Source organism: Molothrus ater, chromosome 4 (assembly GCF_012460135.2).
Source record: "Molothrus ater isolate BHLD 08-10-18 breed brown headed cowbird chromosome 4, BPBGC_Mater_1.1, whole genome shotgun sequence".
Taxonomy (NCBI): domain Eukaryota; kingdom Metazoa; phylum Chordata; class Aves; order Passeriformes; family Icteridae; genus Molothrus; species Molothrus ater.
In genome coordinates, this window is record NC_050481.2 from 4,566,227 (window position 1) to 4,592,080 (window position 25,854).

General features: G+C 42.0%; 1 long non-coding RNA gene across 1 annotated transcript in view; it reads left to right on the forward strand.

Moving 5' to 3' along the window:
• Positions 1–3,266, forward strand: part of LOC129046681 (uncharacterized) — a 73,084-nt gene extending 69,818 nt beyond the window's left edge. The window contains exon 2 of the long non-coding RNA XR_008508351.1: positions 2,697–3,266. This is a non-coding gene — a long non-coding RNA (uncharacterized LOC129046681). The remainder of the gene's footprint in view (positions 1–2,696) is intronic.
• The last annotated feature ends 22,588 nt before the right edge of the window (positions 3,267–25,854 follow it).

Consider the following 25,854-nt stretch of genomic DNA (forward strand, 5'->3'; position numbering starts at 1 on the left):
ACTTCTGTCTTCACGCTCGTTATGTGATCAGCATCAGAGCTGCTCATTAGAAAGGCTTCTCCAAATGCTCCAGGAACCAGCCCAGTTCTGTTCTGGCAGTTTGGGTGACAGCTACTTCAGCTGTCTGTGCAATTAGGGGATGCACAAACGAGTGGGCGGCTGATTAATTTTCTCCATGCCTGTGGAAGCAACGTTAGCCAGGCACATAAGGGATGCTGAAGGAAAGGGACACTCTCTGTTTATGTATTTCTGTCAGAATGACAGATAACACTTCACAACTGCCATGACAGCTCTTGTCTTGAAAATCAGTCCTTAATTATGTTCCTGGTGCTACAAACAACCTCAGATTGAGGCAATGTGCTGTACAAGAAGAGATCCTTCATGGGGAAGGTATTGAAGATGTTGCTTCAATACCTACCTTGTGAAGACTTTATAGGGGTTAAGGCCCAGCAGGAATGGTCTTGGCTATGCTAAATATGCACACCAGTAAAAGAAAATGCCTCTGGATCTGGTTTAGTAGCAGAAGAGTGGAGGTTCAGGTTGTAAGAAAGGTTTCTTAGGTCCCCCTGCCTGTCCCAGGTAATTTCACCTAACAGATGCAGCGTGAAATAAATGCCTAAATTATAAAGGGCATTATAAAATGCCACATCATTCTTATTTTCAGAATGATTATGACTGGACTTGAATTTTAGTCACAGAAATAATGAATTTCACTTACATTTCTTTACTAGTGTCTGCAACTTCTGCCTTTGTGCAGGGTATGTTGAGCAATTCCATTTTAAAAAAGGTATTTCTGTGAATCACAAAAATCAAACCTTTGTGACAGGCTTGTAAAGATCTGACACCAAGCTGTGTGAGGAGGCTTGAAACAAGCTCACTTCTTGCCACTGAAAAATGTGGAAAGGTGGATGGGTGACTGGTTGTCCAGTCCCATCTGACACCTCTTACATTAAAGCACATTGCAAGCAAAAACTGTCTTTGGTACCAAGATTTAAAAGCTGAAGGTCAATGTGTTGTACTTTAATCTGTGGGAGATCAGGTCCCAGTTACACCCTGTTTAGAGGAAGCTTGATACGCAACCCAAAACTGGAAGCAATACTCATATATGTTAGTATTTAAAAAAAGAGAGAGAGAGAGAGAGAGAGAGAGAAAACTACATGATAAATGCTTATTTTTGCTACACTAACAGTGCAGACAGTTTCCTGATGGTCCTTGGTCCTTCCAAAGGGGAAAAATTGACTTCTACAACTCATCAATTCTAATTAAGAAACAATTAGGACACTGACCACCAGATAGCTTCAGGAAGAACAAACACACCATCCATCCATCCTTGCATTTAGAACTGCTTATTATTACACCATCAGAGATGGATAATTGACAATTGGAAATAATGGGGGAGACCATAAAGATAAGAGTGATGAAAAGACAAAACAGCTCAAGGTTTTGAATTCCTTGCAGTGAATTTTGTGATTCTGTGTATCTCCTGGGCAAAAAAAAATTACTTTGATCTTCACCTGAACCCCATACTTTTGAATAGCCAGATTTTTGAAAAGCTTTCCAGTAAGAGTTTCTGTTGTCTCAAAGTAACCTCAGCATGGATACTTTATGCACCAAAAATGCTTTCTGGTAGAATCTGTGAAGCTACCCTGAAGAGTAGACATCCAGAAGGAGTTTGTACAAACTGGCTAAAACAACTGCCAGTAAAACTGAAAGCAAATGAGATCACTCTGTCTTCTGTATATGGCACTTCTTTTATAGAACCCTTATTTTGGATGCTCCTTGGAGACTCAAAATACATTTTATAGGCTCCTGCTCTCCATCCTTCTTTTGTGAAGTCCTGCACCACAAAACCACATGAACAGGCTTCAGAAAAACACGCAGAGCCGACATGAACGAGCCTCCTTTCCAAGAAGCGCTCAGTAATTAGGAGTGCACAGACCATGGGAACGATGACTGAGATTGCAAAGGACCATCATGGAGAGACCCAAACGGTGTGGATGGGAACCAGGTCAGGATGTAACACATTCCTAGCACTGAAAGCAATGGCTTGTTGGATCTGAAACCTGTAATAAACCCAGCGCCGACTGCTGCAGCAGACTCCAATCTGGAGCAATACATTTATCTTAAATAAATACCTTGTGTGGGAGGGGGCAATTCATGTGTTTTGCTTATTTTTCCAAGGCAGCTGTTGTTAGACAGAGACTCACAGTGCCCTGAGAAGTATCCTGGTGCAAAAATATTTTGTAGGTGAAGAGGTCAAAAGTGGGGTGCCCTTTAACAGAGGAGGGCTCAGTTTATCAAGTGACCCTGCAATTTGTCAAAGTGACATCGTTACCCCACTACATCTGTTTCAAACCCTGTCATACTGCATATAACACATCTATATGCAGTGATTTTTTCCCCCAGTATTTGTACTGTATGTCCATGTTTATAAACTTAAAGACAGACTCACAAGGAGGACTCTGCTCTTTTCCTGTTTCATTCTCTATAATCCCTTTCATCAAGCACACAACAGGCACCGGCAATGTTTGTGTATATATCCAGCTGGAACATCAAGAAATTAAGTAAATTGATTGTTATTTCACAGTATTCTTAGATTGCCTGAGGCCATACACGTTTCTCCTGGTTTGTATTAAAGCATCTGTGTCCACAAGCATAACTGGAACTGAGATTCTCCTTTTGGTTCTTTGTTTCAGGCCTCCAAGACTGAGAAGCCAATTTTCTCCATAAAATATCTCAGATCATCACAGAATGGGTTGAAAGGGACCTTGAAGATCACCTAGTTCCAACCCCCTGCCATGGGCAGAGACACCTTCTGCTGGACCAGGTTGCTCAGAGCTCCATCCAATTTTGCCTTAAACACTTCCAGGATGTGCAGTTGTGGATTGATAATGCCAGTTTAACCCCAGGACATTCCAAGAGATGGAATTTTGAGAGGAAAATGGGTGCTCCTCTTCCAGCTCTTAATCATTATTCTGACTTGCTGAATGTGCTTTTCTTTTACAAAGCAATTGGACAATAATGATAAGAAAATACCAGATGCCACTGAGTCATATAAAACCCACTAACCCAAAGAAACATTGGAAGACATTATTTTCATTCCATCTGATTACAGGGTGAACTTTAAGATGTGATCTGCACAGAGAAATGTCGTCGCTGCCCAGACTATCACAGACAAATGTGATAGTTTGCTTCAGAAATCTGAACCAAGCAGAGCTCTCTGAGAGGACATTTTGGCCTTTAAATAAATGTAATTTTTGTATTGATGATAAGTAGGCCCAGTACTGACATGAGCTCCCAGACACTGCTAGACAATAGGAAAGTACAGGAAATCCGTAAGTCCGATCTCTCTCCTTGGGGGATACACTTTGTCTGACCTGGAAACCACACACTCAGCCCTGTCCAAAAAGGAAAATATTAGTCACTGGTAGGTGGGCTCTGAACCCTACCTTGCAGGAGCCTGATGACAGCCTGTCAAGGATGGCTCCTTGTCTAGAGGGACTTGGCTTCAAAACAAAATATTACAGTGGGAACATTACCATTTGATCTCCCTCATACTTTCTGTCTAAAAGCAAGACCACATACTCAGGCAGGACGCAGAACTGGCATCAGTGGAAGCAACATTCCCCCCTTTAACCATTAGTATGTGACTGCAAATTTGATGATCCTCTTAGTAATCTATATCTCATCACATTCTCATTAACATTGAACCTGAGAAATCAGGAAATAATAACTGGCCATGAAATTACTGTGAACTCCTAAGTGCTTTGCATTTGTAGTGTCTACTTTGTCTCTTCCAAGCTTCCTCTTAATGGAGAAGAAAATCCATCAATACATTAACTGGATCAGCACAGTCCCCAGATTTTTTCACTTTGACTGTGTTTGGGTAACATCATTTGGAGTTAATAAAAATAGTTATTCTCTAAATTTCTGGTTATCTCTGTATGCTGGGTACATACCAGCGGCCTCAAGAACTTCCAGTATCACTGCTTGAGTTTCATTGTGCAAAAGAAGCACTCAAACTATTTTTAAGTAGTTTTTTTCACTACACAAGGTTTCTCAGCTCCTCACCTATATTTCCCAGCTATTCCCTCTGCTCATACACATTCTCCATCCCACAGCAGAGTAGTCCCAACTCTGCATAGCCAAGCAAACAGGCCATTGGGGTCAGAATAATGTGCAAGAGAATTGAATTGCAGAGACAGCAGTGAAAGCTCCAGCACAAAGGAGCCGTGACAAGCAGTGCTGTCTCCTGTGACACCCCTCCTTCTGAGGTCACTCACCCATGACCCACCTGTGTGGCATCCAAAGGCATGGATAAAATAAAGTTATATAAGTTAATAAAGTTAATTACCAGCCCATGTCCCCGTACAAGTGGCTCCTTATCCAAAATTCTCTCATCGAGCAGGGTTAAGACAACTACTGAGACCTTAAAATGGCAACTTGGGTTTCTCCTCTGAGATGTTCATGGATTTTATAGCAGTTTTCAGCCACCACTTCTTTACTGGAGCTTTCCTGTTTCTCACTGCTGGCTTTCACACTTTCTCCTGTGCTTTGGCCCACGAGCTCTTTTAAAGGGACTGAATAACGTTTCCCACATGACAAATTGGCAGCACTGGATCATTATTATTCTTTAGGTTAAACAAACAGTTTGGGTAGGGAACAGGTCTAGGTTAGCCGAGGTAACAAGAGGAAGGAACAGAGCTGCTGCTGAGCCCAGACACTTGGTGGGTGGCATTTGCTTGATTCCCTGTTGCTGCCCCAAATTGCACGGAATTGGCAACCCAAGTGTTTTGCAATCAGGAATCAGGACCAAAATTCTGTGCAGTTTTGGCATCGAGGCCACAAGTTAGAGTTTGGTTTGTTGGTTTTTTGTGTTTGTTTTGTTTTGGTTTTTTTTATTGCTTTCCTCCTTAGATAGGACATCTAGCAATTTACTGTTGCTTTTTACTTTTCTTTCTTAAGCGGATCTGCTTTTCCCACAAACATTTGGCTTTGCAAGTCAAGGCCTGGGTAGAAACACCCAGTGCAGAGGACCTGTGATGCCACCAAATGTCTCAAGCTGCTCTGAAGGGGACTTTCCACTTGCACCTTGGATAGATCTCCATGGAAAGATGAGGCATTGGCTTGTTTTCAGGACTGCTCTGATCTCACCATCTGCTTTATTGGGGGAATCTCACAGGATTTATCCCAGTTATTGCTTTGCACAGGGACAAGCTAATAAAAGGTACAGCTTTCATATTAAGCAAATCTTGGTGTGTGGTATGAGACCTGCTGCAGTGTCTGGACCAGAAGGCAAAATTTCACCATAGTCAAGTTTTTCCAAGCGACAGGTAAGTCCTTGGTGACTGCAAGGAGGAATGGTTGAATTTCATTGTTTGTACAGAAGCCCATACCCACACTTTCAAAGTAAACCAACCTAGATCTCCATAGGGTCTCTCAGACTGTTTACTTTTAAACTCCTGGAAAATTTGGGGTGGTAGTTTAATTGACTTGTTACCTTACTCTCCTGGCAGCTCCTTCAGTACCTTGCTCACCTTTGCAGCACTATAGTGCTGCAAAAAGGAAAACTGGAAAGAGGAAAAAAAAAGAAAAATTAAAATCCCATAAAGATAACACAATAAATGTTGCATCAGCAGTTTTCTGAAAGGATTTTGTTGTTATCAAAACTGGCAGACATTAAACAGACAGTCTCAGAATAATTGATATGGGCAAGGGGGTGAGCATTTAGTCTCCCGTTAGGCCAGCCACCTGTGCAAACAGCACTTCCAACTTCTATTTCAGCTGCTGGCTCCTGAACAGTCAATTATTTAGGGCTTTGCTGAGATTTCAGTGGTGGAGAAAAAAAATATCCAGGCCTGTGTTTGAAAGGTAGCTTTATCAGCATAGCTCAGTGGTGCAGTTCCAGCCTGCCTTTGTTCCTCTGTAGGTGACCGCAGGTTGCAGCCAGACCACTCTCTTTTGTTTAACTTTTGGGGAGCAGTGATAGCACCATTCATAATGTTCCCATGTCCCTCCTGCCCTGCACAGGCCTTTCTACCTGCAGGGAGAACAGGATGGATTCAGTGAGACACAGAGAGTTCTATCCCTTCCTTTCCTCCCAAGAAGAGATAAAACATTCCTGAATAACTTATGGGTGGTTTCAGTGATGACTAAATACCATGGAAAATAAACTACTTGGAAAGACCTTTTCCTGTAGCTGAAGCTTTCCTGAGCCATCCTTCAACAATGCACAATTAAAGAGTGAAAAAAGATGAACAGGTTTATCTCGCTCATCTGGATTAGACATTGGTGTACATTATAAATATTTTTAGGTAAGGCTAATAATAACAAAAATAATAAGGAAAAAAAGACAGACTAAAAGGAGCTATATTGTCTCCTGTTTTGGAGAGAAGTAGATTTAGTAACTGCTAAATTATACATTGGTTAACCTGGTTGATGATTTCCTAAGTGTCTGTTGTAAGGTTTCTTGTACACATGGTAAAGGAGCATATTTGATTTCAGAAACCTTTGATGATCTACATCATGCCTTGTTCTGCACTCCCACGGGGACTTCAGAAGAAACTGTGCTACTTTTATTTAATGAAATGAACCCTTTTGCACAAACATAAAATAATTCATGTGGGAAAACACATTCCTAGAGTGATGTATAAAATGTTTGGCTCTGATCTGCTCATTAACACCCAGGAACAAGGTTTAACAGTCAGTGCTGACAGCTCAGTTTTCAGTAGCGCTCAGGAGATGAAACATCAAATCATCAAATACTCTCATGCAGGCAAATATTTTTCCCTCTGTATTCTTCTCCTTCAAGGATTGTTTACAAGTCATGTATTTGTAATTCTACCTTCACATTTTTATTTGTGAGCTGCTCCAAATTCTTCAAGCTGTTCAAACACTGATGCCCGGGACCCACCAGTGCTTGTTTCCTTCCCATTTTATTTGCCCAGTAAGGCGCATGCACAGCCCCTTTATGTCCTACAAGGTTAATATTTTCTTGCCAAGTTTTTGACTGCAATCCCAAGGTTGCCTTAATGAGTGTTTTGGGATCAAAATTGATGCCAGTTTTGACCAGCCAGCATCCTATTACCTTTCCACTATATTCCTTAGCAGATTATTCGCAGCTCACTTAACAAAACAGATTTATCATTTTGTCTTTCTGTTAGGCTCCATATCCTATTCCTTATTTCATCCTGCTATTCCCAGTTACATTTCTGTAAAAGGGCTATGTGCCATGTTCTTCTGGCAATGGGGCATTTACAAGTTTGGTTTTAAGCATCTCCTGTTATCCCCAATGAAAGAGATTGCACTGCATTGTGCAAGCACAGAGTTTAAACAATAATGCAAAGTTTAAGCATCTTTTAGCCACCTGAAATTTGCTTGGTTTTCTTCACTGAAGTGTTTTCCCTTTGAAGCACTGAATCCCTGCCAGCCTAAGGAGGTTTCTGCACCCACAGCACCCTGGATGCATTTCCCAGTCTCCAGGAGTCCTACCCAGAGCTCTGCTGGGATGTCCTCCTCACTCCTGGAGATCTTAGATTCCTACATAAACAGTGCACACAAAAGCTGTGTGGTTCTCCAGCTTTCCAAACTGTTCCCCCCTTCAGGAGGTCTGTGCTTCCCACTGTGGCTGCTCTTCCCGAGGCCATCAGGCCCAAGTGAAGTGCTGATGGACACACAGCCACGGCCAAAGAGCTGTGAAACACCACCAGGGACCTCAGCTCTGCCTTTCTGCTTAAACTCAGCACAGTTGTTTTCAATAGGCAAGGAAAACATCAGCTGAAATATCTGTTTTCTGCTAAGAGAGTAAACTAAGATAAAACTTTGCCAGCAAAACTAACCATTATCCACAAAGGTAAAGGGAGGTCAAAGAACACTGCTTTTGTTTGCTTCATATGTCTTTTTTGGGGGGGGGAATTGGAACATCAGGAAAATGCTAAAATATCCACAAAGCCCAGTGTTAATAGGCATTTGGCATTCATCCTGCATCAGCTGGACTTGTAATCACCAAAGAGATTTACATGGGCCAATCTGCCTTGCTTTGGTCATCATCAATCTTAATACAGGGTGCTGGTTTCTAAAAAGTGTCACTCATCCCTAAAGTCCATGGTTCTAGGAAAAATCACTGTAAGATGAAGATTGGAAATGCTAATTTAAAAAAAAAATCACCACAGCAATGAGATTCAGGCTCATTTCTATTCTTCATCTCATCACTGCTATTGCCCCTCATAAAAGAAGAGATATTTTAATCACTTTATTGCTGATGTTTCTGCGGTGCTTTGAGTTTGTCTGGTGGGTAAACAAGTACTCCCCTGTTCACTCCCTGATGTTTTTGTGAGGGCCTTTTTATGCACTGATGTATGTTGTAAACTTAACACAGCCTGACCCATTCTAAACTGTATAGTGAAAATACCATGAGCCCATTTCAGAGGTTACCAAGTGGAAAGTACAGCTTTACAGCAGATTTTATCTTACACTCTACCTCTTTTTTTTTACCCTCTCTTAAAATTTTATTTTAATTTCTAGCCTTTGTGTCCCTTTATTGATTTTAGAAGGCATGGTGTGTCTACACCTCCCTCTCACTCAAAACTCGCTTTCATGAAGGTCCAAAATAATGTTTGCCATCATACAGTTTTGTTTTCCTTTCTACCACCAAAACAATCACAAAAAAAAAAAAAAAAATTAAAGCCTGATGAGCCAGCTTTGCATCTGCCTTGTCAACGGCAAAACCGGGAAATTTGTATCAGTGATTCATACAATTTTCCTATTACTGGAAAATAAAATGGTCAAAAGGATGAGAAAGAAGGTTCACATGTGGAAAGATTAATTTCTATATGTACCAAAGTGTTTGATTACACAAAATTGCAGATATGCTGCTCCATATAACACTGGCAGATGATAAAAGCTTGTGTTTGATGCAGTAAATGGGACCCTTCATCTCAGGTGTACAAGACTTCCAGCCCTTTTTCCAAAAAATGGAATGGAGGACCTTAAAGGACCTTTGGGATATTTGCTCTCAAGCTCTTCATGTCTTATGTGAATGCTGACTGGGAGCTAATGTTCCCAATTCAATCAGAGTCCTCCTCAGAGGACTCCAAGTGCATGTGCAGAAGCCTTTGTGTCTCCAATAATTATACAGAGAGACCAGGCATTTAAATTAGACTCTGAGAATGAGACTTCATGGAAATCCTTAGCTCCCAGATAAATATCACAAAAGAAACAGATTTCTACCCACCTCCCCCACCACCCCAGCTGCAAAATTTGTTAATTCATCTTCTTCCATTTGTGAGGCAGGACTCACTCTTCCAGCCTCACACACATTCCTCTGCCACATCAAGAGAAAAAGACATTAGAAGCAATGTTCTGTCATGATTTCCTGTGAAAGATATTTTAATTGGATTGAATTGTCACAGTGTATTTGCTGTGTCCCCACTCTGCAAAGGGGTAGCTAGAGTTAATAAAATAAGCAATCATTTTCTGCATCCTCATCTGCCATCTGGGCATTGCTAGGGTCAGTAATTCCCTGTACCAGTGGAAGCACAGATGGATTTGGGGAATTAGGGCTTCACACAGATTGTGATGTAGATTCCCTGGAAATGGGAGCTTTTGTTTTTAAACAAATTAAGTACCTCCTCCTCTGCTTGGTTACAAAGGCCCTTTCCCAATATCCAATCACATATCCCTGTAATCCTTTTGTTATTGCAGCCTCAGTAACTACCTCACAGGGAGAAATTAAAGCCAACCTCTGCCTAGAAATGCGGGGGCAGCTTCACCAGCTCACCCAGACACAGGCTGGGAGCCTTTTGTGCACTGTCTCACTTGACACACGACTCCCTAAAGGGCCACAGATGCAGAATTTGCACTATTTTTGCCTTTCTCCCATTACTTCCTCATCATTTGCTCCACTTTGCCTCCTTCCCTGAGTCTCTGGAAAGTGCTCGAGCCTGGGAAGGGCTTTTGGAGCAAGATAACCACGACAGAAAAGGAATCCTTTGCCAACCCTCCAGCAGGCAGCTGTTTGTGCCATCAGTCCTGCTTGGACACCAAACTCCTTCCAATGGGCTTTTCCTCCATGTCTCTTTACCATGGAGCTCCTGAGTCCAGGGAATGTCATAGGGCACGTTGTGTTTTTAAGGAGCTGACTTCAGCCAGTGTGTGATGTTTGCATGGTGGTTTCCAGAAAACACATGGAACAGAAAATTAGCCATATTTATCCTGATGATTTAGAGTTGCTATTAAATTCTACTTCCATTCTAATGAATGCTGAAAAAAAAGGTCAGCTTTTTTTTTTCCTAATTGTTATTTATGACATCCATGGAACAGTAAGTAAGCCCACTAGACCAGAAACAATCTCATAGTCTTCATTCAAGTTACATGCTTAATAGCCAAAATGTATTAAAGCCATTAGAAAGCTCAGTAAACTGTTTTTACAGTAAGCTAAAAAAGGTTACAGTCCCCAAAGTTTGTCTTGTTTAAACTACATTCATCACCAGTTTGGAGACAAACATGCATTTAGACACTTTGTCTGGCTGCAGAAGTATTTTCCAGCATCTATTATTTTCTGTCAGCTGACAGCACTGAATCTTCCAAGTATTGAATTTAATGCTGAAAGTAGAAACACTATTCCTGCTTTGCTTTTGCTGTCTCAGGGCACCCTCCAGGCTCCAGCCTTGCTGCCAATCCTGGTCTCGGATTCCAGCTGGTGTCCTGGGCAGTGCTGGGGCCCCAGGGAAGGGAAGGTGGCCACCTCACATGGTTCCCTCCACCCCTGCTTTTCTAAATAACACTGGTCTACTGCCCCAGCTGGTTCCTCCATTGGCATAAAAGTAAATTTAATTTTCACCAGGCCCCAGTGAGGCAAGGAGGTGAGCAAAGAGGTCACCTGAGATGTTCTGGCCTTGAGCTCTGCTGGCATTCAGATCTGGGTGAACATTGTTATGGTGATCCAATTGCAACTGATGAAGTTAAAGGCTGCAAATTATTTAACCCTACTGCTTGATCTATTCCTAGAAATCTTATTCAGTATTCTGGGAAGCAGGTTTGGGGTTTTTGTTTTCCCTTTTATGCTTTTCCATTACCTGCTGAGTAAGGAAAGGCATTACAGTAATGTCAAATTCCTTGCATTCTTTCTATTGCTGAAGGCTCAGAGAAAAGTCACCAAAGGTTTTTAAGAAAAGAATCCTGAAAAATACCTGTAAAGCAGAACTCCAATCTTCAGCAATGGGAAAAGAAAATTTTTTGTCCTGCTGCTATATTTGAAATGTTTTTGTGTAACTGAAAGCCCTTGATTGAGAATGCAAGGCTGAAATTCTGGTTATCCTGACAGACATCCCCTTTAAGAGGTGGGGAAGCATACCTATACAGGCATTCCCAAAGAGGGGTGTTTAAGGTGATGGCAAACTGGAAATTTAAAGGATGGTACCTCTCTTGTTTGTGCAGCAACTGTGACTGAATCTTCTTCATGAGAGCTCCCTGCTGAGGCTGAGAACTGTTTTTACTTGAGAAATGAGCCTGCTTTGTCCTTCCTTGCCCAGCAGCAGGAGATGAGGTGTGGGGCCCAGGGGACAGGGTGCCCTGCCATCACAGACGAATCCCCTGGCTCCACATTCAGCGCCTCTTTCTCAGGACCCCACCTGTTTGGGGATGGCATTCACATTTCTCTGAACAGAGACAGACATCATTCTCTCTCACAGGATTTTTCCTGGAGAAGCACAGAGAGAAGAAGATAAAACAATTCTTATCTCTCCTTGCTGCTCCTGTTGTTTTTGCACATGTAAAATGCGTTAGGAAGATTGTTTACCTGAAGTGATTTTCAATTGGATTCTACTAAGGATTGTTTTATTTCCTTAGCCACTTGGGTCAAAGCTGAGACCTGACTGTCTGGAGACAGTCATGGATTTTGCTTTAGTATGTATCTTTTGTACAGTGTAGTATTAATGTAATATAATGTAGTTTTAATAAAGCACTTGCTCAGCATTCTGAATCGACAGATACCAATCATTCCCTGCATCAGGGGCTCCCTGCATGCTATACTTGGGGCAGAAGGAACTTTCCACCAGACATGGGGAAAGATTTCTGGCTTTTGGGTTTCTCTACAGCACAAGGGTGGAAGAAAACCCTGCAGAGGATCCCTGTAGCCACCCAGTCACCCTCCCTGCAGGCCTTTGCCTGCAGAGTCACGTTTTGCACTTTGGGCACTAACATACAGGCTGACTGAAGTCTGTAGTCTTGACACAGAATATTTGACAGATGCACAATGGTGTGTTTTACAAGCCTGTGCAAGGTGATCTTTTGATCTCTCCTTAGCCTAAGGAGCAAATATTTAGGTATGAAAACCCACTGACTCCTCAACCATATCACCTCCAGGAACCTAATGCTGTGAGCAGAAATACCCCAGGCACTCACCCTTCATGAGCCTTGGAGCAATTTGAAAACATCACCTACACAGTTTTTCCAATTTTCACAAAGAGTTTGAACCCAAAAAAAGAGGCCAGGGGATCATTACTAAAAACTAGAACAGGCGGCGCTTTATGTAACCGCACGGTAAACGGCGCCTCTGCTCTTCAGCTGCAGGGTAACTGCTGCCTGCTCAGGCTCAGGAGAAATGTTTAAAGCCAACTTGCATGAACATCTCGTGGTTTTAAAAGGCATACATGCAGGACTTTCATTTGCTCTACAGCAACATGGCTGTTATAGCATGATCTCCTGTGCTTCAGTGGCAACCCCAGCGGAGAAGCACTGCAGGTTTAAAAACAGTCTTCAAAGTGGAAGGCAAATTCACATGGAATCCGTTTCAAACACTGAAATAGGATGCCTTTTACACTTTTTTGTGTGGAAGGAACTTTGATTTTAAGGGATTAGGGTGCAGCAAATATATTAATCAACTCAACCATTTGATTGGGCTCCTCACATGATCACCAAGTGTGCTTTCTCTATGAATAATAACAGAAAAAACACTTTTAAAGTGAGCAGTGTATCTAGCATAGACCTCAGGATGTGAAGTCTGTTTCCCCAGGTTTTAAGGTGCAATGAATTTCCCTTTTCTCTTTGGAAATTTTTAATAATTTGTCTTTCCCCCTCTCCCACTAAGCTAACTTGATTTGAAAACTCCTAATATCCTCTCTTTTTCACAATGATGCCCAAAAAATTACAGGAGTTATTCCTAACTACTCAGTGCCCTCAAATGATTTCTATTTGATTCCTGTAAGCAGTTTCAGCTCACATTTTTTACTGTGTAAATATTATTTACTTTATTATATCACATTATTTACTGTGTAAATATCCACCCTTTCAGTCAGAGCAGAGGGAGAACAGTGCAAGTAGAAATTATGTTTGAGGACTGTATGGTTTTCTCTACTACCAAAGGAGCAAAGAGAAACAAGAACTGCAATATTTTGATGCTCATGGATCATTCAAATGCTTCAATATTTTGTTTCAGACCAGGTTCACTACACGCTGATGCAGTCTAACAATGAACTCGAAAAGGAAGGCATATTAATCATATGCCTTGTTTCAGCTTAAAAACTACTTGATTTAATATGAAAAATCCACAGAGAGAGGCCCATGCTTTCAGAAACAGCATCTAATTTTAGATTTACATGGGTATAATTTAGCAGATTTTAACCAGGAATTGTAGTATTTGAATGCAGAGTCACAATTCATTTACCTCCTCTATGCCCACAAACACTCTTTGTCTGCTACAAACACTTGATTTTTGACCTAAGTGTAGAGGCTGGATGGTGTTTGGGAGGTGAACTGATAATTTTTTCAGTCTTTTCACCCAGCTGACGTGGGTGACATTTCAAGATGATACAGATGACCTCTTCAGTGAACTGCAGGAAGTTTTTTTTCAGGTTAGGTTTCAGATACTGTGTGAAATGCTGGTCTGGAGCCATTTTCTGTATCTGACACAGCTCAAGCCCATGAAGAAAGGTCAAGTAACTTGCCCTAAAGTGACAGAGTGACTGAGTGGCTCCTAGACCTCTGCTCCCAGCTCCTAGACCTCCCGTGCTCCTCAGCCACCTCACACAGAAATTGAACAGCCTCCACCTAAAGCGTTACTGCCTCAAGTCATGTCTTGCTGAAACCATGTCTGGAGGGGGAATCAGTATCTGAAGGTGTAGAAAAGCATGACTTTTGCCCTCATCAACAAGCCTGCAAATGCCTGGTTTCCCCCTCTTTTCCTGCTGTCCCACCTGGTCCAACATCCACCAGTGCATCTCCCCTCGCTGGCAGCCTGCCCCTGCATCAGCACCTCTCCAAAGAGGGCAGATTGCAAAACACACTTCTGCTGAGGGGCTTATTTATTTCTCCTCAGCCATAACCCCCTGGCTCATTTAATAGCCCAAGTATCTGGGATGGAGCCCAAATCTTTGTGGCTGGATTCTGTTCTCTGTCCCTTAGGGCAATTCAGTCCTCCCAGCAGTGTGAGCTTGAGACCCCTCTGTAGTGTTCCCTGCTTGATCCAAGCAAGGACACTGAAAATGAAAGAAAAAACCCAGTCTGTCTAACCTAGCTTGTGTTCCCAGCAAAATATTGCTGCTTTGTTTTTAAAATGCTCTTAAAAGACCTGAAGATATAAAATAAAGCAGTGAGCTATGCAGCCCCAGACTTGAAGTGTGTTAGACAGGTTGGCCACATCGACTTTAATGGGAGTTTTGATATAAGATCTATTTGCAGGGTATTGGTAATCTGTACATTCACTGCCACTAGAGAAAGTTTTAGAGAAGTAAAATGTCTTGGGGGGGTTCAAGCTAATGGAAAAACTCTGTGATGTCATGACAGCATGGCTCAGATCTTATTTTACTCTTGAGTGTCTGAGTGGATTGGTGATGCCATGATTCCAGAGCTCTGGTATGAAGTTTTACATGCTGTCTTATTTCCACATGTCTGAAGAGTCCTGAAGTTTCCCCCTGCAGTATATCACAAGTCTTTGTAAATATGAGGATACAAGAGAAAAATTCTTTCTTCTTTCTGAAGGTAAAATGCTATACTCACTTTTTAAATTAAAGCTTTCTTTGAGGGGATTTTAACTTTTAATACTGGATTGCCACACATAGATAGAGGCTGTTATTTTTCTAACCCCACTGAATATTTAGCATTCCACCAGAGGTATTTTTTTTTATTGGCTTGTGCCATAAATCTCAGTGTCATGGGTCTTTTGTGCATACTAAAAAGTTAAAGAGGTTCACCAACTCAGCAAAACCATGCATAACTGCAAAGCTACAAAAACAGATTGTTTCTGAGATTTTAGGAAGAAAAATTAATGCCCAGAACTGTGGCTTGATGGGATAAATCTGCAAGGAAACAACTGCATTAGCAGTGAATATTTATAAGTGATTGGGTATGCCTGTTAGAATGATCCTTTGGAAGCCAAATACATTGCAGTACATGTCTTTTTCTCTCAAGGGATTTGTATCTTAATTTTGGACTGGACACTTTAGTGTGTGAGTGGATCAGCTCAAAGAGCACGTCACTTCTCTCACTGAGAACATTTCAGCAGCACCACTGCTCTTCCTAGTGCCCCCACTGCCTCTGATTTTGGAGATGCTACAAAAGCAGTAAGTTTTTCTGTCAGTGCCCTTAAAAGAGAGGGGAATCAGCGAGTGAACTGAATTTAGAAATCACTTCAAGCAGTCTGTCACCCTCAGATGATTATGAAGAGGTTGCTGTACAAGGAAGGCAGGCAGCTATACCATGTCAGTCTAGATTGCATAAGAGACAACAGAGGTAGCTGAAATCTGATAGTGTGTGAAAAAAGAGCTGCTAGATTTATTCAAAATGTGGAGCAAAGTGGCAACACAAAAGTAGGGAGAATAATTTTAACAGATGGTTCTTCAGGAAGGCTCAGAAAAGAGAAGGTCACAAATACCAGAGTGGGAGATGCCCAAGAGATAAACAGATTAAATGGAAAGAGAATATGGATTTTGCTGCTCTATATAAAAAGCAGTGACAAAATATTCTGTGTCATGCAGGAGGGGTGAACAAAAAAAAGGCAGATGTCAAAAGGGATCAGCTGGGGAGAGCAGAGTCCGTTCTAAACACTTGAGAGAAAATAAAAACCAATAATTTTGGTTTATATGTCTGTGTCTAAACTGATATAAGGAGCAGACTTCTCCAAGATTCTGTTCACTGATTATCTGGACAGGAGACCCGGCCAACATGTACTGCGCTGAGGCTCCTTTTTGGCCAGCACTCCTGCACTTAGTTCCATGGAAACTATGGAACGGACAGGTAGGAGGAAAAGACCTCAAGTGCACATCCAGATCCCATCCCAGCAGAGATCTGGGATGTGTCCAGGAGCTGCACTTGGAGCCAGAAGCTGGGGAGCACTCACTGCCAAATCCCCCAATGTTCGCATCGCCTTAGCAGAGCGCGGGAGGATCGTGAAACCATCACTGTGCTGCAGCTGTGAGAGAGGAAAATGCTCTCCTGGGATGGAGCAGGGCAGGGATTTCCAGTGGAGATAAGGAAGCATTAATGCCTTAGAAGGCCCTTGTCTGGCACAGTGTGCTTAGTGTCCTCCACTTTGGAGGAAAACTGGCTTGTGCAGGAAGATGTGGAGTCAGGAGCTGCCTGGGGAAAGGAGAGACTCACACTGAATAAATCAGGGAAAGACAGAGCTGGGTGGTTTAGTTTCCCCATAAAGGAGAAATAATCACTATATTTTGACACTTGGGGACATAAATGGCAGCTAATTCCCATCCACTTACTCCTCAGAGCTTTCCACCTTTGCCCATCTGGAGGGTGACAGCATCACCACCAGTGCCACAGCTGCTGCTAAGGTGGAGGAGAACTTTAAGTTTTCCCCAGGTGGAAGCATTGCTGTTTGTCCAGAATAGCTGTGCTGTTCAGGCCCATATTGCTTGCTCTCTCCATAAATTCAGCTACTTGACCGTGGTTTTGGTTTTAATTTTTTTTCTGGCACATGGCATTTGGTCCCACAACACACCCAGTGGCTCAGGCCAAGAATGACACTTAATTTTCGAGCAGCCTTATTGATGGTATTATAGCTAATATAAATTATACTGAAATATTTAAAATAGTTCATTCTTTTGCCCAAAAATAGTACATGAAGGACTCTGTATTTTCTTTTCATCATTTTCATTCAACAGATAAACACTTTGCAAGCAATTGTTTCTAATGCAAAGCCAAGGCAGGTATTAGATAGCAGGGGTTATTAAATATTTGAGTTTGGGAACACTGAAACACCAAGAAATGCTATTTTTTCACTCAAAAAAAAAAAAGAGGCAAACTAGCCAAAACCACCCCTCTCTAATGAGCCTGACAAGAGGTAGACACTTTTGAGAAGGAGGCACATCTGGGGCAAGATCATCAACTTGGGCACCCAGCCCAGACTCACTCGGGGGCCACCAAATTTGCCCATCTGCGCATACGCTCTGTGAAGCATTTGCTCTGCACAGAGAGCCTCCAGCACAGAAACCACCATCCAAATTCCACTTAAATCCTCAAAACACAGCCCAAAAACAGACTTAAGTGACACAGATCCATGTGCAAACCCTTTGTGGGGGAGTAAACTGGGTCGTTTTTCAAGCATTGACACCTGTGTGCGCAGCTGATAGATTCTCACACCTGGCTAAACAGATGATTGGACTTGCACCTGGAAAATCCATTTTAGAAATGATTTTTGCATGTATAAACTGATGTTACAGCCTCTATAGGAGTTTCAGCTTAGAAAAGACCATGTGCAAGGCTGATAATTGAGGTAAACGTTGCCTCTCAATGCAGAGAACAAAAGAGAAAAAAAATGGGGATAAGAAGGAGAACTCTTATCCTGTGCTCCTCAACTATTATTTAAAAAAATAACCACCTGGAAGCATGTTTACCCTCCTTAATTCCATCAATACTTGAAAACCACTTAAGGCTACAGCCTAGCACAGGAATGTATTAACTTCTCTGTCTTTTCCAGGCTTTGCCAAACTTTTTAAAGTCTTTGCACCCTACAGTTTTGTATCTCAGGTTTCTCAGTCTGAGTGGAGCAGACAAAGTTACAAGCACTCTGGTCCCTTGCATCCTTCCTCTGACTGAGCAGCCCCAATTCTCCCCCCCCCCAGATCAATGAGCAAAAGTCAAAAGGAGGGCTAGGCAGCAGCCCTGAGGCTTGCCTTCCCTGCTGCTGCTGGCAGCAGAGGGCTGTGATGGGATACACAGGCACATCCCCAAAGGGGCTGAGCTGCTGGGATGGAAAATTAATCTCACAAACACCAATCCCAAAGATCCTAACTTAACAATTATCATCCATGTGCTGTGCCCATGGGCCCCTGGTGAGGAGCTATGCCTGCTCCAAACTTGGATCAGAGCAGACAGAAAATCCTCCTCCTATTTTGGAGCCATTTTTTGTCATGGGCATATTTTATGAAAAATCCTTCTGCTAGGATGTTGTCTTACATATCAAGGATTTTCTTATCGTTATAGTGCAAGGATTCTATATCACCAGAGTTTCATACCTCTTTAATGTTTCTCACAGGCAGCTCCTCTAAGCACTGACTGTCCCTGGTCCTTGCAGCAACCAACTGACTCCAGCTGCCACCAATCCACTCTTTTATAGCACTGCTCTTATTGGCTACAGGTGTGGCTCCAGAGCCCACCAATCCACTCTTTTATAGCACTGCTCTTATTGGCTACAGGTGTGTGGCCTGTTAACATCACACCTGCTCCTGATCTTCAGTAATTGGTTCAGCTGCAACTCATTGGGGGATAAGATTACATTCTATACCACCTTCATTTACCCATACTGTATCCCTCTGCATTAGGATCTTTTCTCCTGAGAAGCTGAGAGACCTCAGAAACAAAATGCAAACAATAATTATCTGCTGCTGTGGAATGAAACAGGTGCATCCTTGATTGGTCTCATTAGTTGTTTTTAATTAATAGCCAATCACAGTCCAGCTGTCTCAGACTCTCTGGTCAAACACAAGATTTTATTATCATTCCTTTCCTTTCAAGCCTTCTGATGAAATTCTTTCTTCTATTCTTTTGGTATACTTTTAGTATATAATTTTCTTTTGTTATAGTACATATTATAAAATAATAAATCAGCCTTCTGAAACACGTAGTCAAGATTGTCATCTCTTCCCTCATCCTGGGATCCCTGTGAACACCACCACAATTCTTTTCCTCACCTTCAATATAAATTTAATTTATATTTTCATCTGTCAACAATACAGTGCAGATAATACCACAGGCCTCCAGGTCTTGCACTGAGTAACTTTTGATCTTGAAAACACTACCCAAAACGTGCTGCTGGAGCAATGCCTGGAAACAGCCCATGCAGGAGGTCCTTCTTCCAAATAAAGAAGAAAGAAGGAAAGTCAGAAGAAAGACTCAATGTGTTTCTGCCATTGCTGTAAGAACAGCAGGAATTAAACAGAAATGAAACAGAGCAGTCAAAGGCTATGGGAGAGGAGAATAAATAGGCAAAGGAGGCATAGGAGGAGAATAAATAAAACAGACAAGGAGCACTGGAATTGCCTGGAAAGGCGGCAAGAAGCGCCAAGAATAATTGGTGAGTGAGACTATGCCACACTGGAGAGCCATCAGCATCCAGCACCTTGCTCAGCAAGCTAGGAAATGCCTGGGTGCAGGCATCAGTTTGGAAATGCTGATGGAATTTTGCTCCAGCAAGACAAACCAGGAGTGACCCGTTAGGTGTGAGAATTGGCAGCCCAGGCGCACGGAAAATGCGGAGCTGGTGGAGGCCGCGCATGGAACAGAAGTTTCTCTGCAGCGCCAATCAATCATTTCACACCTTTGTCACTTTGTGCTGCCCACAGAGCTTTGGTGGGATATTCCAGCTAAATATACATTTACAGGAAAATGTGATGCCACGTTCAGCGATGGCTCACTTGGGTCGGAATAGGTCCTGCGTTTCCAAGCTCTTCCATCCAGTTACTTCCCAAAATAACTGATCACAACAAGGGATGAAATAGCAGAGTAGCTGGTAGAAGTGAAAGAACACAGAAGAAGAAAAAGAAACATCCTTTGTCATTTCTCTGTCCAGGAAAATGGATAGAGCCACACCTGTGAGCCTGATGTCCAGATTCTTAGAGGCAGCAAGAAGTACAGTGAAAGACTGCAAGAAAGAGATGGAAAGGAGTTTGATTCCTTTCATTTCACTACCTGAAATCATTGTACAGATCTGTGGTTTGAAGAAAAGCAGGAAAACAAAGGAACCACCATATCCAGGTCTGATACAAAAACAAAATATGTATTGCTCTGAAAAGGAGTAATGCTAATTGTGTGTCATGCAAGTAAGCATTGCACTCAAAACTGCCTATCTGCCATTCATTACTGTGTCAAAATTGCTGATTTCTGGAGCAGTGCTTCCTGTCAGTCCTGAGATGCATCCAGAAATTTCAAAGTAAAGCTGAGTTTGTTTTCTCTAGTGAGTGCAGCAGACTAAATTAAGTCTCCAGTGGATTTGCAGGAGAATAGCTTACTCAACATCTGTAAGTGGCTTTGCTGGTATTCAGAAGAATTAGAATCATCTCCTCTGCTTTTCAGCAAAATCCACAAGGCTATAGGGGAATAAATGTCACACCTCCCTCCCCCAAAAGCCAGCAGACTTTGAGCAAAACCCAGGAGCAAATCTGCTGACAAAAATCTCAATAAAGCTCAGGATGTTTACATTTGTAACCAGATTTTTGTCTGAAAACAGTAGTTACACTTCACTGAGGTGCACTCTCCATGCCCTATCCCATGGACACTGAGCTTTCCACACGAGATCTGCACCACATCTGCATCAACTCAGACCTGATTCCTCTCTGGGGCAGGGGAGACCATCACAGTCTTGCCCAAACAGCCCCTCATTCTGAGGGATTTTATGACTCCATAGTCTCAGTGTTTGCTTTATGTAAAGAGAGGAGCAGCACTGGCTTTGCCAATGACACCAGGCAGGAGGCTGGGAACATTTTTCTCCCACCCTTTTTTACCCTTCCCCAGTACCTCACTGGGTTTTGGCATCAGAGAATCAAACTGCATCATCAGCTTATTCCACCTGACCCCTTGAGTTCTAAAAGTTCACAAACACAGAGGGCTGCTGAAGTTTTCCCAGCTTAGCATCTGTGCCCATCAGCTCCTGTGTTTCTCTGTCATAAAGTTATTAAAACTCTGTGTTTTGGTTCTGTGGATATATTACTTGGATGTTTTTCAAAGCCTTAATCTTGGGGGGTTTTTTTGAGACCTTAAAATGTTAGAGAGTTTGGGTTAATCTTTTTGCTTTTCATATTCTCATCATTTTGGTGCACTAAAAACAAAGTATAAATAACTGGCTTTACTCCTATCTGCTCTGCCTAAAGTTTTGATAACTTAAATGCAGGCAAATTCTTCTTTGAAGCCAATTAAACTAAAGACTTTTGTAAAGAACAGGACGTGAAGTGGAAAAAACCAGATATCATATATAAAATAATGTAGGATTCCATTCCTTTTACCACAATAATACCCTTGAAGGGTTTGCTTTCACAAATAATTCAAGTCCAGTGAAAGTGATCTAAGTCAGCTGAAATCAGAGGAGCAGCCCTGAACTTTGATTCACTGTTTTGCTCAAGTAGTTTAAACTTTCAGCGACGTGTGATTTAATAAAGACAAAATGGAACTGTCTACCCTAGCTGCTACCAAGTAATTTAATACACCCTCTTCTCAGCTGCAGATAAACAGAAAATACCATGACAGGGCTACATCAGCTATGGAAATATTCACTTGAGAAGGAAACTGATCTTGGAAGTCCTTCTAAAACAAAGTGAGTGCTGTAGCTGCCATGAGCTCATCCTGAGCAGCTGCAGGGCCAGGAGGAGGGGCAGGATCAGCAGTGGGGACCTGGGGACACCGCCAGGACACAGTGGCAGTGCCAGGACACTGAGCTGTGTGACAGGGCTGGCATGCCAGCCAGGAGGGTGCCACCACTTCCACTGGAAGGGTCTATGGCTTAAGCATGCAGCTCAAAACATAGGAGGAGAATAAATAAAACAGTATAAGAGCTGAAGGAGCTGAAATAGTAATATTTAGATATTTCCGAATTATTGATATGCAGCTTATCCCTCTGTGTTTATTTGAAGCTCAGCAGGCTGCTAAAGAGCAAACTGACATGCCTTATTCCCAGGTTATATACCCAAGGCTGGCTTACATGGCAGTTGTGGTGCCTCTCAGTCCTTCTGCCCAGTCAGCTACAGGCTGGTGCAGAAAAACCTGGAATAAATACAATTTTTCCTTCTTCAGTGCTGGTATGGCTTTCAGAGGTGCACAACAGTTATTTCTGTGCCTTTTCCATGACTGCCACTTCAGGGAGTTATAAGTTTATATTTGATATTCTAGGTATAAAACACTGCCTTCTTGCCTACCCACTGTTAGAAATCAGACCTTAGGTGTTAATAATAAAAGAGCCAACACCTTGGGGCAAAGCAGACATTAACAGGAATAAGACATGAACTTTCTAGGAATTTTCAATTTGAAAATGCCAGCAGTAACAGAGGGACTGTTAAATACACCACACTTTCTCCCTTGCTGCTGCTTTTACTCAAAGAGAAATTCTAGAGGAATATGGAGAAATGACATTTATTTTTAGGTTTTGAAAATTAAATTTGCATGCTAGTTATAAAAATGTGCATACACAGGCATTTTGGTCAGCAACTCCAATGATCAGTCATTTTATATTTCATTCAAAAGCATACCTTCCATATCAGAAATATTAAAAGCAAGAAATAAATTATTATTTTTATTCTGGACTCAGTGAAATTAATTGATTGATTCTGATGGACTTATGGTTGGTACAGGAAACATCAGAATCAACCCTTAATTTTTATTTCTTTTTCAGAATATACCTTTATTGAACAGAACAGAATTTACCTTTATTGGCAAAACTACGTATCTATAGTCATTTATTAAAAAATGTCAGAACTCATGAGGCAATTCCTAGGAAATAGCTTAGGAGAGATGAGAGCTCTTCAAAGGATGGCTAAAAATAGCAAGTGAGCAATCCCAACTTAAAAATTGTACAGAAGATTCTTCAAAGGACAGCGTTATGAAAGGTTTCTCCTAAATGACCAGAAGCAAGACCTGGCCATTAAGATTGCAGTTATTAGTGCTGAGATAATTAGCTCCTAGAAAACTTCTTGGAGTGTATGTAACTTCCTTTCTTCTAAGGAGAAATAACATTATTTCCTCTCAGAAATTAACTTCATTTGCCTTCTTTACACGAGGGCCAAAGTAAATATACAGGAAACCTTGGGGCCGAATAATATTTCATATTTCAAAAGATTACAAAAGCAAAAAAGGACCCCTATACTTTAATGGGCTTTTTTTACATTTAAGACCATGCAATTCATCATGTTCTCCTTGTGGAGGAAGAGGTTCCAGCTAAGCAGAGGGGGTAGAAGTTGCAGAACCATATTTACTATTGCTTCTTCAAGAAGACATATTCAAAGACATTCTTCAGCCCTGAGGTTAAATTAAAACCTCCCTTTCATTAAAGGGCTGAGTCAGCAAGAAAGAAAAGAAGTTTTACTTGGTTATTAGGACACTACCTGGGATAGAGAAATTCCTGCTCAGCCTCAATCCCTATTTTAAGTTCAGTTTGTCCCTTTTACCCACGAAATGTGGAAGATATGTTGGCACATATTTGCACACCCAATCAGGCACGATAATTTAAGGAAGAGAGGTTGCAAATACTTGCAAGGTGAAATCAGAACAGCAGCCTCTAAAACCAAAGTACATCTGGATTGCAGAGGTTTAAAGGACAGTTGAGCAGTCAAGTCTGCTTTTGGAAGGCTGGGATTTCAGGATTGGCTACTAAGGCATGGTTTTATCTGGATGCACACATCTCTCTACCTGGAAATGATACTTCAGCACCTAGGTGTTAAGCTGGCACTCAAACCTTAAGAGAGACATTGTATTTGAGTCCTTTATTTAATTTTCCTTGTCCTTGTGTGAGGATATTTCTGCATTTCAATCCCTCTAGGGCTGGCTCACCCAGAGTTTATTTATTATTGCCCTCCAATATCTCTGCCTGGAGAAGGTTGTCCAAGTCCCTGTCTCTGGCACACCCCACTTCCCTGCAGTTCAGGAAGCTGAAATCAAGGAGAAACTTTTTGCCTGGATGTCACCAGAGAACAAGTGAAAAATGATGTAGATGTCAAGGAGGAGGAAAGGCAAAAACACTGTGGGAAGAGGAGCTGATTCAAACTTCAGAGTGGTGAGCAATGCAAGGCAATCAGCCTGGCCACTCTGCTTTTCCTATGGTGAGCCCCACATGGTGCTTGAGGCTCTTCAGAGCAAGAACAAGCCTCAGTTTGTCCTTAATTTTCATTTCTCACCTCTCTCATATCTTTTAAAATCTATATTTATAATGTTTTTGTAAAGGGTGAGAGCAAGGAATAGGCAACCAATTGATCATTAATCTCCCATCTTAGTGTCAGGAAGGAAAACAGTCTTTCGACAGAGTTAATTTAATTATTTTTATGGGAGATTTAAATATTATTAAGAGCATTATTTAGTAACAGGAAATCCCCAGGAGTGGAGGCACTGCAAGGCAAAACTAAGACTTTTTTCACATGAACATTCCTGACCCTATCTGAACAGGACTTGCACAGCCATTGCCCTTCACTTCCAGGGACAAAAACCACACCAATATGAAGGAAAAGAGAATGGAAAAGTGCTTGGAAACAAAGCAGCAGAAAGTGGACCATGTTACAAGTTTTTCTGCCTGAAATTAAGTTAATTTGCTTCAGCTGGGTGAATCCATGGGCTCGTTTGTGTGGGTCTTGCAGGTGCTACAACTCCTGTCCAAAAGCTCAGGTGCCTGTTGAGGTTCACCTGTGTGCTGAAGACAACAAAGAATCTGCAAATTCTGGGTTGCTGGGAGTCCTGGAAATGCAGAAGCGATGACATCCTCCAGTCTGCCAAGGGAGTCTTGCCATGGACACCCATACCTACATCCTCTGGACATTTGGACAGTGAGGATGAAGAGTGTGGGGAAGGCACGAGGGCAGTGGGGAGGCACATCTGCATCCTGTGAGGATCTGGTGGCCAAGCACTGAAAAGCAGAGCCATAAAACAGGGAGTAACGTGCATGAACAAACCCTTCTGGAGGAACAAAGAAACCTCTGCCTGGAATCCGGCCCTTCTGACAAATCTTTAATCCATAATGCTTGCCTCAGCCCCGTTCCAGAGCTGGGTTTATTGACCTCAAATTCTAGGCACATGCGAGAGCGTTTAAGAGAGGCATGTGCTTCATGTCACACTTATCTTTCAGAGCAGGAAAAGGAGGACAATTGGTTTTCCTCCATGGTTCAGTTTCAGCCAAAACCTGAAAGGAATAACAGGCTAGTCTCGAGGTCTGCGCCTTTAGGCAGCTTTTATGCTAGATAAAATTCAAACCAGAAACTGTCCTACCATAGAAACAAATGCAGAAAGATAAAAACTTTGTAGCTGAAGGTGGAAAATGAGGGTAATATACTGGATTTTCCTGTAGCTGTTTGAGTATCAGTAGGAAAGACATGAACAGAAAGAAATTGAGCTGTAACATTTGGATCTGGATCGGCTGCACTGAAAGTTTTGATTTGGGCCCTGAAATTCTGGGTTGTTAATAAAGGATGTTTTGAGACTGAGAAAATCTCACACTGAAAGAATGTGAGATCAGGTCAGTGGGGGAACATTTCCTCACATGGCACAAAAGGTTGAATCTGGAGGCATTAACCAGTTCAAACACAGAGCTGAAGTGGGGCTGCAGTAACATCAAAGCCAAATGTGTCCCCTTCAAAACCAGTTGCCCTGCAGAAGCTTTCTGTTTGCTATTTTAATATGAAGAAACTGAGCTGAAATCCAGAGCTGTGATGTTTGGTTTAT